This window comes from Procambarus clarkii, chromosome 39, assembly GCF_040958095.1.
Source record: "Procambarus clarkii isolate CNS0578487 chromosome 39, FALCON_Pclarkii_2.0, whole genome shotgun sequence".
NCBI lineage: Eukaryota > Metazoa > Arthropoda > Malacostraca > Decapoda > Cambaridae > Procambarus > Procambarus clarkii.
In genome coordinates this window covers 21042020-21057368 of record NC_091188.1, presented here as the reverse complement: position 1 = coordinate 21057368, position 15349 = coordinate 21042020, and positions in this window count along the sequence as shown.

Below are 15349 nucleotides of genomic sequence, written 5' to 3'. Positions count from 1 at the left end.
AGATTCGGGATGGAAACAACAGTTGAGCAGTGGAGTTGCAGAATTTGTGATGAGAGTGACGGACACCACCTTGACCATTATCTATGTGAATGTGAACACCTGAGAGATATTAGAAATGTGTGTAGATAAAAGTAAAGTGTGTAGAGTAAATAAACCCCACATTGTTTGAGTTAGGAAAACACTGTTTGTCTAATATTGATACTGTTCTTAAAAGATTCCCGTTTTGCATCCACAAGATAACGTAAAATTTTAAGGGTTGACCAATGTTAATCATCTCCTTTGAGGAGCTGTTCACTTGAGACAGCAAGGCAAGTCAATGTTATGTCTGGGTACAAGTGACAGGATGAACAACCCAGTGGGGTTTCTTCTTATTGGGGAGTGTTTTACTTGCTGCTATGGTGGTATGTCCACCCACAGGATGAGTGGTGCTGCCCAATAAACTCGCCCCTCGGGGCAAAATTTAAAAATGAAAAAATGTGCTGTGGGTGTACCACTTTCTACACTCGAATTAGATAAATGTATCAGTACTTTGTTCTGATTTATAATTCAACACCTCCCCGAGTATATTAAAGAGCTATTTTAGTGATATAGACTTTTTTGTGCGGTGGTAATCTCGGTACAAAGTCACCGACTCCCTCACACGTGTTCACAATGTTTGTAAACAAAAGATTCAGATGCTGTGGACAGTTAGCGCCTTGTGCCAGCCTCCCTCTCTGCTTTAGAGGGTGGCTAAGTATGATTATAAGATTAATTATTTCAGATCTTGGCAATTAATTGGAGATAAGGTGTGATTGTCAGATTAAAATATATAGGATTTAGTGAGTTTTGGTTGTACTTACAGTACCAATTGGTTCTTTATTGCGGATATGAAAAAAACATCAACTGAAGTCAAATAATTTATTTTATTTATTAATACGAGAGTTCTTACATTCTTGTGCTGCTACTTGCACCATCGCATTTTGGGAAAGTCCTTGATCCTATGTTTCCCAGAATGTGAACCCACCGAATCGTTTAACAACCAGGTACCCATTTTACTGTTTGGTGAGCAGAGGCTACAGATAAGGATAGATGCCCAGTAAATCCTCCCCAGTCAGGATACGAACCCAGAACAAAGCGCTCGCGAAACGGCAGGCGAGTGTCTTACCAACTACACCACGGGGATGTTCCAATTGTATTTCAGTTAACCTAGCATTTTGTCGAAGCTTATAGATCCTTTAAGATTCACGAGCAAATTCACTTAGGCATCCATAGGCCTGACAGAATAAATTATTATTATTATTATTATTATTATTATTATAAACACTATAAGTAGGTTTGCACCCGGCCTCACATAGTTTGTCTATCAGACTTAATGAATTAGATTTCAAATTTAACTTACTCAATTTTTTAAACTCAGTACTCTATGAATATTACTTAACACCAAGATAACTATTAATTATAATCATAGTAGATAACACCAAGAAAAACTATTAATAATGAAAACCAGCAAGAATGCATTATAACAGACATGAATTAAATATAAACTAAAAGCAGAGAGGAATGTTTTTATATACCGTGAGAGCTAATTTGAACACTTAACAGAAACTGAAATGAATTTGAGGAATCATATCGTCGTTATCACTAGTAATACTGTACCAGTGGTTTCTCTCAATCTAGTTTTAAATATTACACCCCACACACAAAAGGTTCAGAGCTTATGTCAGCATGGAGGCAGAACGAATAACTAAATTAAGGTTAAGTTTAATTGTAGAACTGTGAGCATTGCCGGAGTGGTCTCTTGTGTGAGTGATAAAGCAAATATATTGAATGGAGGAGGAGGAGTGCCATTAAGAATGTGAAGAACGGGTCTCGCTCAATTTTCCCAACTCGGGTAATGATATAAACCAGTGAGCCAAGATATTCCGCCAAAGGCGAGTGATTGGCTAATCCGATCATAAGGTCATGATCGGATTAGTCAACTAGGAGGCCAGCTTTGAGAGAGGTAGACGAGTAATTGGTCCATGGGGTAATGTAGAGAGGTGGCGGTGGTTCGTGACCATTATTGTACCGATTGGGGAGGACACTGTGGTGCATCTGACCTGTGTGTTGGTCATAGCAGACACAAAGGATAGGGAAACCTCTAAGAAGTGATGTAAGTCGTCAGCTGCTCTATAGTTTTGGCACTACAGGTGGATGCAGTAAGTCTCTGACTCAGTCTGGTGGGGTAAGAGTTGGCCTTCTGGAAGCACATAGTGAATAGTGGGGAGTGAATGGGGAATGTGTGAGGACTGGACGCCATCAGTAGCAGCATCGTGACTCGAGTGGTGGCCACACCAGGAATTATGGTGATAAATAATAATTTTGGTGTAGCTAATAATGTGAGCCGAGTCTGCAGGGGTGAAGGTTGAGGAGGACCCAGTCTGTCACGCTTGGAGTCAATGGAGTGAGGAAGTCTTCCAGGACCACCAACGATACATCTCGATGGAGATACGTACAGAAGAGGCAAACACCTTTTCATATGTACATTACATTTATTAAGATTATTATATAGAAAATAACTTTGAAGATGGGAAATAATTTTGGATGTAATGTTGAGACAGCCTGGAGGGCATGGGCCAACCCGGCCTCTCGAATAGTACATCGTATTTTGATGCACACAGCCCCTAAGGCAATAAACTGATGTATTCAAAATTCCAGCGGCTCATGTCCCGTTTTCTATTTGTGGGTCCTACAGTAGGTTAGTTTTGGGCAATTTAGTACATCAATTTAGTAACGATGGAACCGCTCGATAGGATGGGCTGGGCCATATATTCTCATCTCTCAGCTCATGAGTGCTTCTCAGTGATTCAGTAGGTAAACAAATATTTCCTCATTTTCTGAGGAATGTTAACAAATATAACTCCTTACCCCTGATGGTTCCTGCTGATTCCCTGAGGTGCAGGGAGTCTATTGATATATGAGGCAACCAGATTGATCACCTAATTGGGGAGAAATTTGTGTTAATAAGTTTGTATGTAACGGGGGAAGTTGCGCCCTTGATACAAACAAAATGGTGCCTCTTGCCTTCAAATCCGCGGTTTTGTGGGCGATGCAAGCCGGCTGGCGATAGGCTGGCCGGGGTCTCGTGGAGCGGCCGACCAATCAGAGCCCGCCGTGACATCACCGAGAGCCCCTGGCGGCACCGGCGGAGGCGTCGCTCAGAGCACATCTGACAATGAATACCAGAGGTCGTGCGTCGAATAGCTCTCGAGGTCGGAGGTTCTGGGAGCCTCTTTCAGTGGATCATAAGCAGCCATCGCAGTCCACCATTAATGTTGAAGACCCTGTGCTCCTGGGAAGCAAGAAGAAGCCAAGTTTATTTTGGGCAAAGAAGTGCCAAAACGTGAGGTATCATTTGGCGACGACTCAGGAGGGTGTAGCCTGATGCCCGCAGGTATGGTTGGTGTGGCGAGCAGGACTGCAGTCACATCTACTGGGTCACATCTGCTGAGAACGTTGGAGAGAAGGCACCATTCCTAGGCCAAGGAGAGACGCCTTTGAGGAAGGAACATGTGTAATCAGTGACTGGCTCAGTGACCACCGGTTGGACCAGGATTGGAATACCTGAACTTTGGGAATAGCATATTGAGGACGCAAATTGCTTTCCAACACCTGAGGCCCTGCAACACATTACTGGATCATCAAGGAGTGACCCAGGAACCATAGGAACCTCACACCATCGAGGGACAGGAGTCGTGAACCAGGAATGTTAAGGTAGATCATTTTTCCCTCCCATAACCTCTTGTCGATTTGGCTAGCAAGGCCACGATATATATATATATATATATATATATATATATATATATATATATATATATATATATATATATATATATATATATATATATATATATATATCGTACCTAGCAGCCAGAACGCACTTTTCGGCCTACTATGCAAGGCCCGATTTGCCTAATAAGCCAAGTTTTCCTGAATTAATATATTTTCTCTAATTTTTTTCTTATGAAATGATAAAGCTACCCATTTCATTATGTATGAGGTCAATTTTTTTTTATTGGAGTTAAAATTAACGTAGATATATGACCGAACCTAACCAACCCTACCTAACCTAACCTAACCTTAGAATATAGTTGTGCATTAATTGGCTGTTGATTGCTGGTGTTGACTTCTTGATGTGTAGTGCCTCGCAGACGTTAAGCGATAGCAGGCGGCTTGACGTCTGCGAGGCACTACACATTAAGAAGTCAACACCAGCAATCAACAGCCAATTAATGCACAACTATATTCTACCCACCTCAAGACTCCGCTCCAATATAGAAGCATCTAGAAATATGGACCAATAGGCTTTCTACAATCACTTCCATTCAATACCCATTGTTTCGTGTTCTGTCTTGTGTTTAGGAATTTAATACCCTATTAATACCACCTCACCCCATCCACTTCACTCAAATGTAGATATAAACAAATCGAAGATGTGTAAGTTCTATTCAGTTGTGTATGTGTAAACTAAAGTCTTTGAAAATGTAATAAGTTTTACGAAATGCACTCAAGTGTCGCGTCAGACTAGAATAAAAATTAATTTTGGAGAATTGATTTTTGAATTACCACCAACAGTGAAAAGAAACGTACGAAAGATCGAGAAAATTCGTGTTAGAATTATTAATCTTACTTTTTCGGTCATATTTAATAATATATATATATATATATATATATATATATATATATATATATATATATATATATATATATATATATATATATATATATATATATATATATATATATATATATATGTCTCATTGAATATGACCGCATATTCTGTATTTACTTTCTTTTGATTTTGGGCTTCTATCCCTCTAACTATTTTCTTAGCATCAGGGCTTAGCTGAAATAGGAGTTCTCCAAAACTCATCTTCGTAATTTCAAGGTGAAGAAAAGAAGTGAATTACTATAGATTATTACACTTATTTATACAATTTGCACAACGTTTCGAACCTCCATGGTTCATTCTCAAGTGAAAAGAATTTTCAGGTTTGGTTGATTTTATACCCGCACTGGGTCAGGTGATAAGACAATAAAGGTGAAAACATGGGGGGATACATAAGGGATAAAGGTGGGGGTGAAACATAAGAACATAAGAATAGAGGTAACTGTGGAAGGCCTATTGGCCCATACGAGGCAGCTGCTAACTACATACAAAGATTAATCAAGTGTAATTGGCCTGTTATGTTGAACAGTGTCTTCTATGTTGGCATCGTTATGTTCTGGTCTTGTCCTTACTCTCATGGTGGGTAGAGTAAATAGTTCCGTGATTTGGGTGCTCATGGTAGGTTGTTCTATTCTTATGTGAACTGCTTCAAGAATTTGTAATCTTCTTGCATCTTGGGTTTTGTCTATTATGCAGGTATTTTTGTACAACATTTCTTTTGTTAGGGCGATGTCATGGGCTTGTCTCATGTGATTCCTGGGGGCACCGGATTGAAGATGGCATGTCAAGCGCCTCGTCAGCTTGGTCGACGTCATACCTATGTACTTAGATTGAAGGTTACATCCTTCGTGGGGGCAAGTGTACATGTATACAACGCTTCACTGCTGTAGAGGGTTTTCCGTCGGCTTCGGGCTGTTTTTTATATGGAGTTCGGAAGTCTTCTTGGTTCTGTAGAATATTATCAGGTTTATGTTTTGGTTAGGAGTAATGCTTTTTACTCCTTTATGGATTATTTCTTTCATTATTCTTTCCACTTTTATATGTTCACTGTGCATGGTTGATTTGTAATATAATTTTATTTAAGCTATTGTAGTTTCTGTTCTGGGTTCAGGATTATACCAACGGTCCAAGTGTCTTCTTATAGCAGCGTTTATTTCCGCGTTGCTATATCCGTTGTTCACCAATACATGAGTTACTCTTTCAAACTCTCTACTCACGTTGCTCCATTCAGAGCAGTGCTAAGAAAATAGTTAGAGGGATAGAAGCCCTAAATCAAAAGATAGTAAATACAGAATGTGCAGTCATATTCAATGAGACATGTTTGAAAGAAAACCTGCTTCCATTATACACCAATATATATATATATATATATATATATATATATATATATATATATATATATATATATATATATATATATATAAAAACCCACTTCGGCCAATCATTAGCCAGATACCCACACCCACGTACAGACTGGCGAAGCGACTCAACGGCCTGCTGACTCCTTATGTTCCTTGCGCCTTCAGCCTGAAGTCTCCAAAGGAATTTGTTGACTTACTGCGGGGCACACGGGCCACAGGGATAAGAGCCTCGTTGGACGTAGAATCGCTGTTTACCAACGTACCTGTGGACGAGACAATCGGAATGATAGCCGACAGAGTGTATCGTGATCCAGCCTGTACTCCTCTTGACATACCAGAAAATATTCTGAGGAAACTACTCCAAGCTTGTACTAAAGAGGCACCCTTCTTGAGCCCGGATGGGCACATGTATAAGCAAGTAGATGGGGTCGCCATGGGTTCTCCCCTAGGTGTCCTGTTTGCAAACTTCTACATGGGTCCCATCGAGCAAAAAGTGTTAGTCGACATGAACTTGAAACCGGCCATATACTGCAGGTATGTTGACGACATTTTTACACAGGTACCTGATGTCAGACATCTGCAGGAGCTGAAGGAGGCATTTGAGCAGAGTTCCGTGCTGCGTTTCACTTACGAGATGAAAAAGGATGGGAAGCTGCCCTTTCTAGATGTAACAGTCATGGAAAAGGGCGGAGGTTTCCACACTGCACTCTACACTAAGGAAACAAACATAGGAATGTGCCTAAATGCCAACAGCGACTGCCCAGACAGGTACAAGAGGAGTGTTGTTAACGCATATGTCGACCGTGCTCTCAGCCACAGCTCAGAATGGAAGCAAGTCGACGAAGAACTATGTAGGGTAAGGCAGGTCCTAGTCAATAACGGCTTCTCCAATGGTTTTGTCGAAGACATCATAAGAAGGAAAGTGAAAAGCCATGCAACCTCTGAAGAGACAACTAACACAACACCTATACCCCCTATTAGACTATTTTACAGGAACTTCTTTTCCACAGCTCATAAAACGGAGGAAAGGGTCCTGAAAGATATTGTTAATAGAAACGTTATCCCTACAGACAAAAATCAGAGGATACAACTGACGATTTACTATAAAACCAGAAAAACGGCCAGCCTACTCATGAGAAACTCTCCAGACACAAAACAGAACGCTTTAAAAGAGACTAACGTCGTCTATGCCTTCAAATGCCCACTTGGGGACTGTAAGCTCCAAAAAAACCCAGTATATAGGCAAGACAACAACATCTCTTTCTAGGCGTTTAACGATGCATAAGCAACAGGGCTCCATTAAGGAACATATAATCTCTTCCCACAACCAAACCATCGCCAGAGAAATCCTAGCAAACAACACAGAAATCATTGATAGATACAGCGATAGCAGGCGGCTTGACGTTTGCGAGGCACTACACATCAAGAAGTCAACACCAGCAATCAACAGCCAATTATTGCACAACTATATTCTACCCACCTCAAGACTCCGCTCCAATATAGAAGCATCAAGTCTATATGTAGATATAAAATCGGAGATGCGTAAGTTCTATTCAGTTGTGTATTTGTAAACTAAAGTCTTTGAAAATGTAATAAGTTTTACGAAACGCGCTCGTGTCGCGTCAGACTAGAAATAAAAATGAATTTTGGAGAATTGATTTTTTATTTACCTCCAACAGTGAAAAGAAATGTACGAAAGATTGAGAAAATTCGTGTTAGAATTATTAATCTTACTTTTTCGGTCATAATTAATAATATATGTCTACAGGAAAGACTGCTACCAAAATATACTAATATATATATATATATATATATATATATATATATATATATACATACAAAAAAATGGGGAGGTAGGAGAAGATAATATTAGTGTTCAGTGAGAAACCACAAGGTCTCCTCTGAATACTTTTTATTTTCTTCTCCGGGGCTATGGGTCCCCACATTGGCACCAGAGTTGGTACCCTCACAAACTTTTATATATATATATATATATATATATATATATATATATATATATATATATATATATATATATATATATATATATATATATTATATATATAACAAAAAAAAAATATATATATTTATATATATATATATATATATATATATATATATTATATATATAAAAAAAAATAATATATATATATATTTATATATATATATATATATATATATATATATATATATATATATATATATATATATATATATATATATATATATATATATATATATTATTTAATATGACCGAAAAAGTAAGACTAATAATTCTAACACGAATTTTCTCTATCTTTCTTACGTTTCTTTTCACTGTTCATGGTAATTCAAAGATCAATTCTCCAAAATTCATTTTTATTTTTATTTCTAGTCTCACTGTTGATGGTAATTCAAAGATCAATTCTCCAAAATTCATTTTTATTTCTAGTCTATATAGATAGCTTTCTACTTTCTACTTTCTACAACTTTACTTCTACGTTCTTAGTCTACTAAGATGGCTTTCTTCAAGGAGTGCCGGACCAACCGGGCTGTGGTGGGCCTGTCCTCTCTTGCCTCCTCGCAGCAATTGATCTTTGGAGAATTTATCTTTGAATTACCATCAACAGTGAAAAGAAACGTAAGAAAGATAGAGAAAATTCGTGTTAGAATTATTAATCTTACTTTTTCGGTCATATTTAATAATATATGTCTACAGGAAAGACTGCTACCTATATATATATATATATATATATATATATATATATATATATATATATATATATATATTGTTACGAACTCGGATCCAGCGTCCGAGCCTGGAGCAGTGACAACCACGCCATCTGTGGGTCAGCTCCCGAAACCCCCGCCAAACGAACGACGACACCTAGTGAGGACAGCGTGTACTGGCCTCGAGGACCAGTTTCCAGTCTGGTTCAGCACTCAACACCGCCGCTCCCGACCTCTGATGAGGTGGTGCTCCGACGACAGCGCCATCTATGGAGTGGATATGTCGGGCGTTTGTATCTGAGCCTGTGAGTGTGGTGTATTAGTGTCCCGGTTATTAATGACGTGTCTGCTTACAGAGCCGACCTGGGACCACTGTGTTGAAGGTGGAGTCAGTCTACCCGAGGCAGCCAGTCTCCATACTGTGAAGTTGGCTGCAGCTGTTGCGACGTCGTCCCCCCCCCGGAAGAACACTGTGGTGTGTTAAGCCTGCCAGTGGAGTGGCAGTGGAAGGATTTACCCGGGACCGACGGTTGGAGACGATAATCCACTGGGGTATTGAGGACAGGAGGGTGATTGGTGATATCACACGAGACTCCTGTCTAGGGCGTACCCCTTTTATCGTTCGTGGAGTGGCCGTACCAGCCTTGGTGGCTCAGTGCCTGCCAGCAGACCTGCTGGACGTGTGGTTGACGGCCTCCACGACGGTGCCCCCAGTGGACCTGTGTTGTGGCTGACCTGTGGCCAGGGTAGACTCGGCGTTCTCAGAGGACACGTCTTGAGGCCACGAAGAAAGCACCGCGGACTCAGCACCTAGCTTCGAGGATCCATAGTCTCCAGCAGAAGACTACAGTGTTGATCCCCTTTGTAAAGTGTTAATACCCCTCCCCCTTGTGTACGTTTTACTTTTATATATTTAAATGGTGATGGTGAACATTATATAATATTAAGTTCTTAACTTTCTTTCCCTACTCCCTTTAAGTTACTTGCGTCACGGATCGCATCCCTTGATAGCCTCTACTGGCTTGGGGCCGGATATATATCTTCCTCTAACTACATCAGAGTAAGAACCCCGTTGCGTCCCGAGAGGGCCGTAACATATATATATATATATATATATATATATATATATATATGTATATATATTGGTAGCAGTCTTTCCTGTAGACATATATTATTAAATATGACCGAAAAAGTAAGATTAATAATTCTAACACGAATTTTCTCAATGTTTCTAACATTTTTCTTCACTGTTGATGGTAACTGAAAAATCAATTCTCCAAAATTCATTTTTATTTCTAGTCTGACGCGACACTTGAGCGCGTTTCGTAAAACGTATTACATTTTTAAAGACTTTAGTTTACACACACACACAACTATAACTGAACAGAGCTTAAACATCTTCGATTTTTTTATACCTGCATTTGGGTGAGGTGATATGTTACAACAGTTTTGGATGAGGTGAAAACAAACTTTCAACAAAAGACAGAACACAAAACAATGGGTATAATATTTTGTAAATTAAAGAGAAGAATGGAAGTAACTGCAAAGGGCCTTTTGGCCCATATTTCTTGATGCTTCTATATTGGTGCGGAGTCTTGAAGTGGGTAGAATATAGTTGTGCATTAATTGGCTGTTGATTGCTGGTGTCGACTTCGTAATGTGTAGGGCCTCGCAGATATCTAGTCACCTGCTATCACTGTATTTATCGAAGATTTCCGTGTTTTTTGTTAAGACTTCTCTGGTGATGGTCTGGTTATGGGAAGAGATTATATGTTCCTTAATGGAGCCCTGTTGCTTATGCATCGTTAATCGCCTGGAAAGAGATGTTGTTGTCTTGCCTATATACTGAATTCTTTGAGGCTTACAGTCCCCAAGTGGGCATTTGAAGGCACAGACAACATTGGTCTCTTTTAAAGCGTTCTGCTTTGTGTCTGGAGAGTTTCTCATGAGTAAGTTGGCCGTTTTCTTGGTTTTATAGTAGATCGTCAATTGTATCTTCTGATTTTTGTCTGTAGGGATAACGTTTCTATTAACAATATCTAGAATTCATCAATAGAGAATTGATTTTTCAGTTACCATCAACAGTGAAGAAAAATGTTAGAAACATTGAGAAAATTCGTGTTAGAATTATTAATCTAATTATATTATTAAATAATATATATATATATATATATATATATATATATATATATATATATATATATATACACTATGTATTTATACATAATTTACTAGGTGAGTATATCCATATATACAATGTGTATATTCGTATCTCCCATTTTTTGTTCGTATGTTGTAAGTGTATATTCGATAATGTCGTATGTATATTCCTATATACCATTTGACTAGCACGTTAGAATCTCGAACGAAAGATTGAAGAAATGGTCATCTATAGATTTTTCCCCTAATGAAAGATATTTTTTTATTTTCCTGAGAGAGAGGCTGTGTGTCTCAGGTGACTGACAGGTGACTGACAGGTGACTGACAGGTGACTGACAGGTCACCCGACATTCAAAAGATCACGTCTTCAGTTTTTCTCGTTATAATTGTCATTTATTACTGCATGATAATTGAGCAGTTGTGGTACAAGCGCTAAGCGTTAACTGGTCTGGGAATTTAAGGCTTGTAATTATGCATATGAATATAATCTGCTTTGTGCTGAAGACGGATCCTAGTTTAGTGTTTATTTTAAATTACAATACTGATTGATTTATCTCTGCTTATGAAAAATAGACTAACTGTCTAACTCCCAGGTACCTATTTACTGCTAGGTAACAGGGGCATCAGGGTGAAAGAAACATTTTGCTCATTTGTCTCCGCCTCCACCGGGGATCGAACCCGGTACCTCACGACTACGAATCCGAAGCCCAGTCCACCCAGCTGCCAGGCGCCCTGACAAATTAATACATTATTGATATCCTTCTTATTATGCCAGTTCATCTAATTGTGTACTTCAGTCAATATCACCCCGAACTCTTGGCGTTTCTAAAGAATGTAAATTAGATTTCCTCATTCTGTTTTTATCTGGAAGCTTTCTAATTCCTGGGATTAAATTTGATATCTTTCGCTGAACGCGTTGAAGTGAATTCATGTCCATTCTATAGTATATCGACCAAAATTTAACTCCATAATTAAAATGGGGCCCAACAAGAGCAAGACTTAGCCGACGAATAACATTAATTGTTGTGTTGCAAACGTTTCCAGAAATAAATCGCAGTATCGTATTCCGAACATTTATACGTAACAGGTGACATTCCTCGCATTGCGTGTGAGGAGAAAGTGGCAGTCTGTATGTTCAGTGAAGGGGAATGTCCTTGTATAATTTATTATGTATGTGCTGTATATCCTGTGGGAGGAAGCAGGAGGAAGGAGCCGGGCTCCAGGGAGAGTCGCTGGTGGAGGGCGACTGACACATCTGTCGGCACAAGTTCCTGAGGAGATGTTCCCCGTCTCTCAAGGCGAGAATGAAAGTGTCGATCAGCACCTTCTGTGTCGCCGTCAGGTGATCACTGGAGTGTGAATACGGCCCCAGAAGAGCGTGGCACTGCCACACTTGTGACAAGTTTCTTATAGTTGGTGACTCACTTGCTGTTCCAGTGTGATTGCAATGAAAGAATAGTTAGTGTAACCGGATCATATGTGTGATGACCTCTATGTAGTTGGAGAGACATTTAATGTTCAAATATAAACACCGGCGGGACGGAGGAAATCTGTTACACTTCGTTTAAACTTATATGAGTAGGCGACAATAAAATTTCCATGAATGTTAATATATGTAATTTCTATATTATTGATAAATTTCACACAGAAAACTAAATAAAACCTCGTCAGTTTTTTTTCCTAATTAGTTTTATACATATATAAGTTGCATAACTCTCACACTTACATGAAATATCCTCCAGAACAATAATTGTCCACATAATAGTAACACAAAAAGCTGTGAGTCGCAGCAGTGTAATCAGAGGGAGAAAGCATGATAACAGGGGCTCGAACCCTTACAAGACATGTTTAGTCCTGGAAACTCTAAAATTAAAGTTTGGCAACTGGATCCTGCTTCTGGAAACTTTCATTTTTAAGAATGCTCATTGCCGAGTTGATAGTCCAACGGCCTCACACGCGTGGAGTCAACGGTTATATATATATTGTGAAGATAATCTCTTTCTAGAGAGATTGAGTCTTCTCTTCCCTACTTCAAGTTACGTCCAGTTAACAAGTATAAGATGCTACATTCAAGATACGTCACCGGTAGCACAAAACGTTTTGACCAGGAGGCAGAACGTACCCAAGATCCCCCCCTACTCCACACACCCTCCATGCCGGCTTGTCGTCAAACCAGCAAACTACCCATACCAGCCTGCCTGCTCCTGATTGGTGATTCGCCGACCGCGCACCTGCACACTGCACCTCCGCGCCATCTACCTGAATCGACGCCGGAGCCCTGACCAGCTATCAACTTCAGAATATTCTTTGTGCTCTTAGAGTTGACATCTCTCTCTGGCATACTAAGCTCATTGCTGCTTGTATACGAAGGGAGGTCTCAGCCATAGACGATATTCTCAGCACCATTTTAACATTTCACCTTTATACTATTGTGTCTCACATTGTCTTTGCATTTATCTTTGTTATTTAATTGTACTTTTAATTCCCCCGAGATTTGTCTTTATTTTCATTTATGTTTAAAGTAAATATATTAAAGTTTCATTGTTCATACTTTGTGTTTTACGTGTTCCTCCCTCTCACTTACCACAGACAACAGGCAAGCAGTCTATCTTTTTGTTTTATGTGTGACCAGGCATTGACACCTGCCATTGGAGGACTGCCTAACATCTACACTCCAACACTTTCCCGTCACAATATATATATATATATATATATATATATATATATATATATATATATATATATATATATATATATATATATATATATATATATATATATATATTGGGTTACATAACTTCTGGGGTTTCGAGTTTTCAGTGGCATATATGCCTGGAGACCATTCAGCTTGTTCGCATATATATATATATATATATATATATATATATATATATATATATATATATATATATATATATAAATATGACTGAAAACTCACATCCCAGAAGTGACTCGAACCCATACTCCCAGGAGCAACGCAACTGGTAACTACAGGACGCCTTAATCCGCTTGACCATCACGACCAGACATAAGGAAGTGATAGCCGAAGCTGTTACGAACCCGGATCCAGCGTCCGAGCACGGAGCAGTGACGACCGCGCCATCTGTGGGTCAGCTCCCGAAACCCCCACCAAATGGACGACGACACCTGGCGAGGACGGGATGTATTGGCCTCGAGGGCCAGTTTCCAGTCTGGTTCAGCGCTCAACACAGCCGCTGCTGACCTCTGGTGAGGTGGTGCTCAGACACCAGCGCCATCTTTGGAATGGATAGGTGGGCGTTTGTGTCTGAGTCTGTAAGTGAGGTGCCTTAGTGTGTCCCAGTTATTGATGACGTGTCTGCTTACAGAGTCGACCTGGGACTGCTGTAAGGGAAGTTGAGTCAGTCTACCCAAGGCAGCCGTCTCCATACCTTGTACTTTGCTGCAGCAGTTGTGAAGTCGTCCCCCCGGAAGAACACTGTGGTGTGTTACCCTGCCAGTGGAGTGGCAGTAGAAGGATTACCCGGGACCGACTGTTGGAGACGATCGTCCACTGGGGTATTGAGGACGGGAGAGTGATTTGTGGTGTCACACGAGGCTCCTGTCCAGGGCGTTCCCCTTATATCGTTCGTGGAGTGGCCTGACCAGCCTTGCTGTTCCGGAACCTGCCAGCACACCAGCTGGACGTGTGGTTGACGGCCTCCACGGCGGTGCCCCCAGTGGACCTGTGTTTTTGGCTGACCTGTGGCCAGGGTAGGCTCAACTTAGCAGAGGATTCGTTGTGAGGCCACGAAGAAGCACCGAGGACTCAGCACCGAGAGTTTTGCACCTGGGTCTTCAGCAGAAGACAATTTGTGAATATTTCCCCTGTATAGTGTTTATACCCCTCCCCCTGTGCACTTTTATATATATATTATTTATTTTGGTGATGGTAACAATTATAATCTTAAGTTCTTAACTTTCTTTCCCTTCCCCCTTTAAGTTAATTGCGTCACGGATCTCATTCCTTGAAAGCCACTACTGGCTTGGGGTCGGATAAAACTTCCTCTAACAACATCAGAGTAAGAACCCCGTTGCGTCCCGAGAGGGCCGTAACAGAAGCTATTTGAACAATTACCACGCCGGCACTCGGATGGTAATCTTGGGCATAGCATTTTATCAAATCACCTCATTCTTTGGGACACACGTGAGGAACACAAATGCGAACAAGCCTGAATGGTCCCCAGGACTATATGCAACTTTGTGTTCACATTTGTGTTCCTTACGTGTGCCCCAAAGAATGAGGTGATTTGATAAAATGCTATGCCCAAGATTACCATCCGAGTGCCGGCGGGGAAGTGGTTCAAATAGCTTCGGCTATCACTTCCTTATGTCCGGTCGTGATGGTCAAGAGGATTAAGGCGTCCTGTAGTTACCAGTTGCGTTGCTCCTGGGAGTATGGGTTCGATTCACT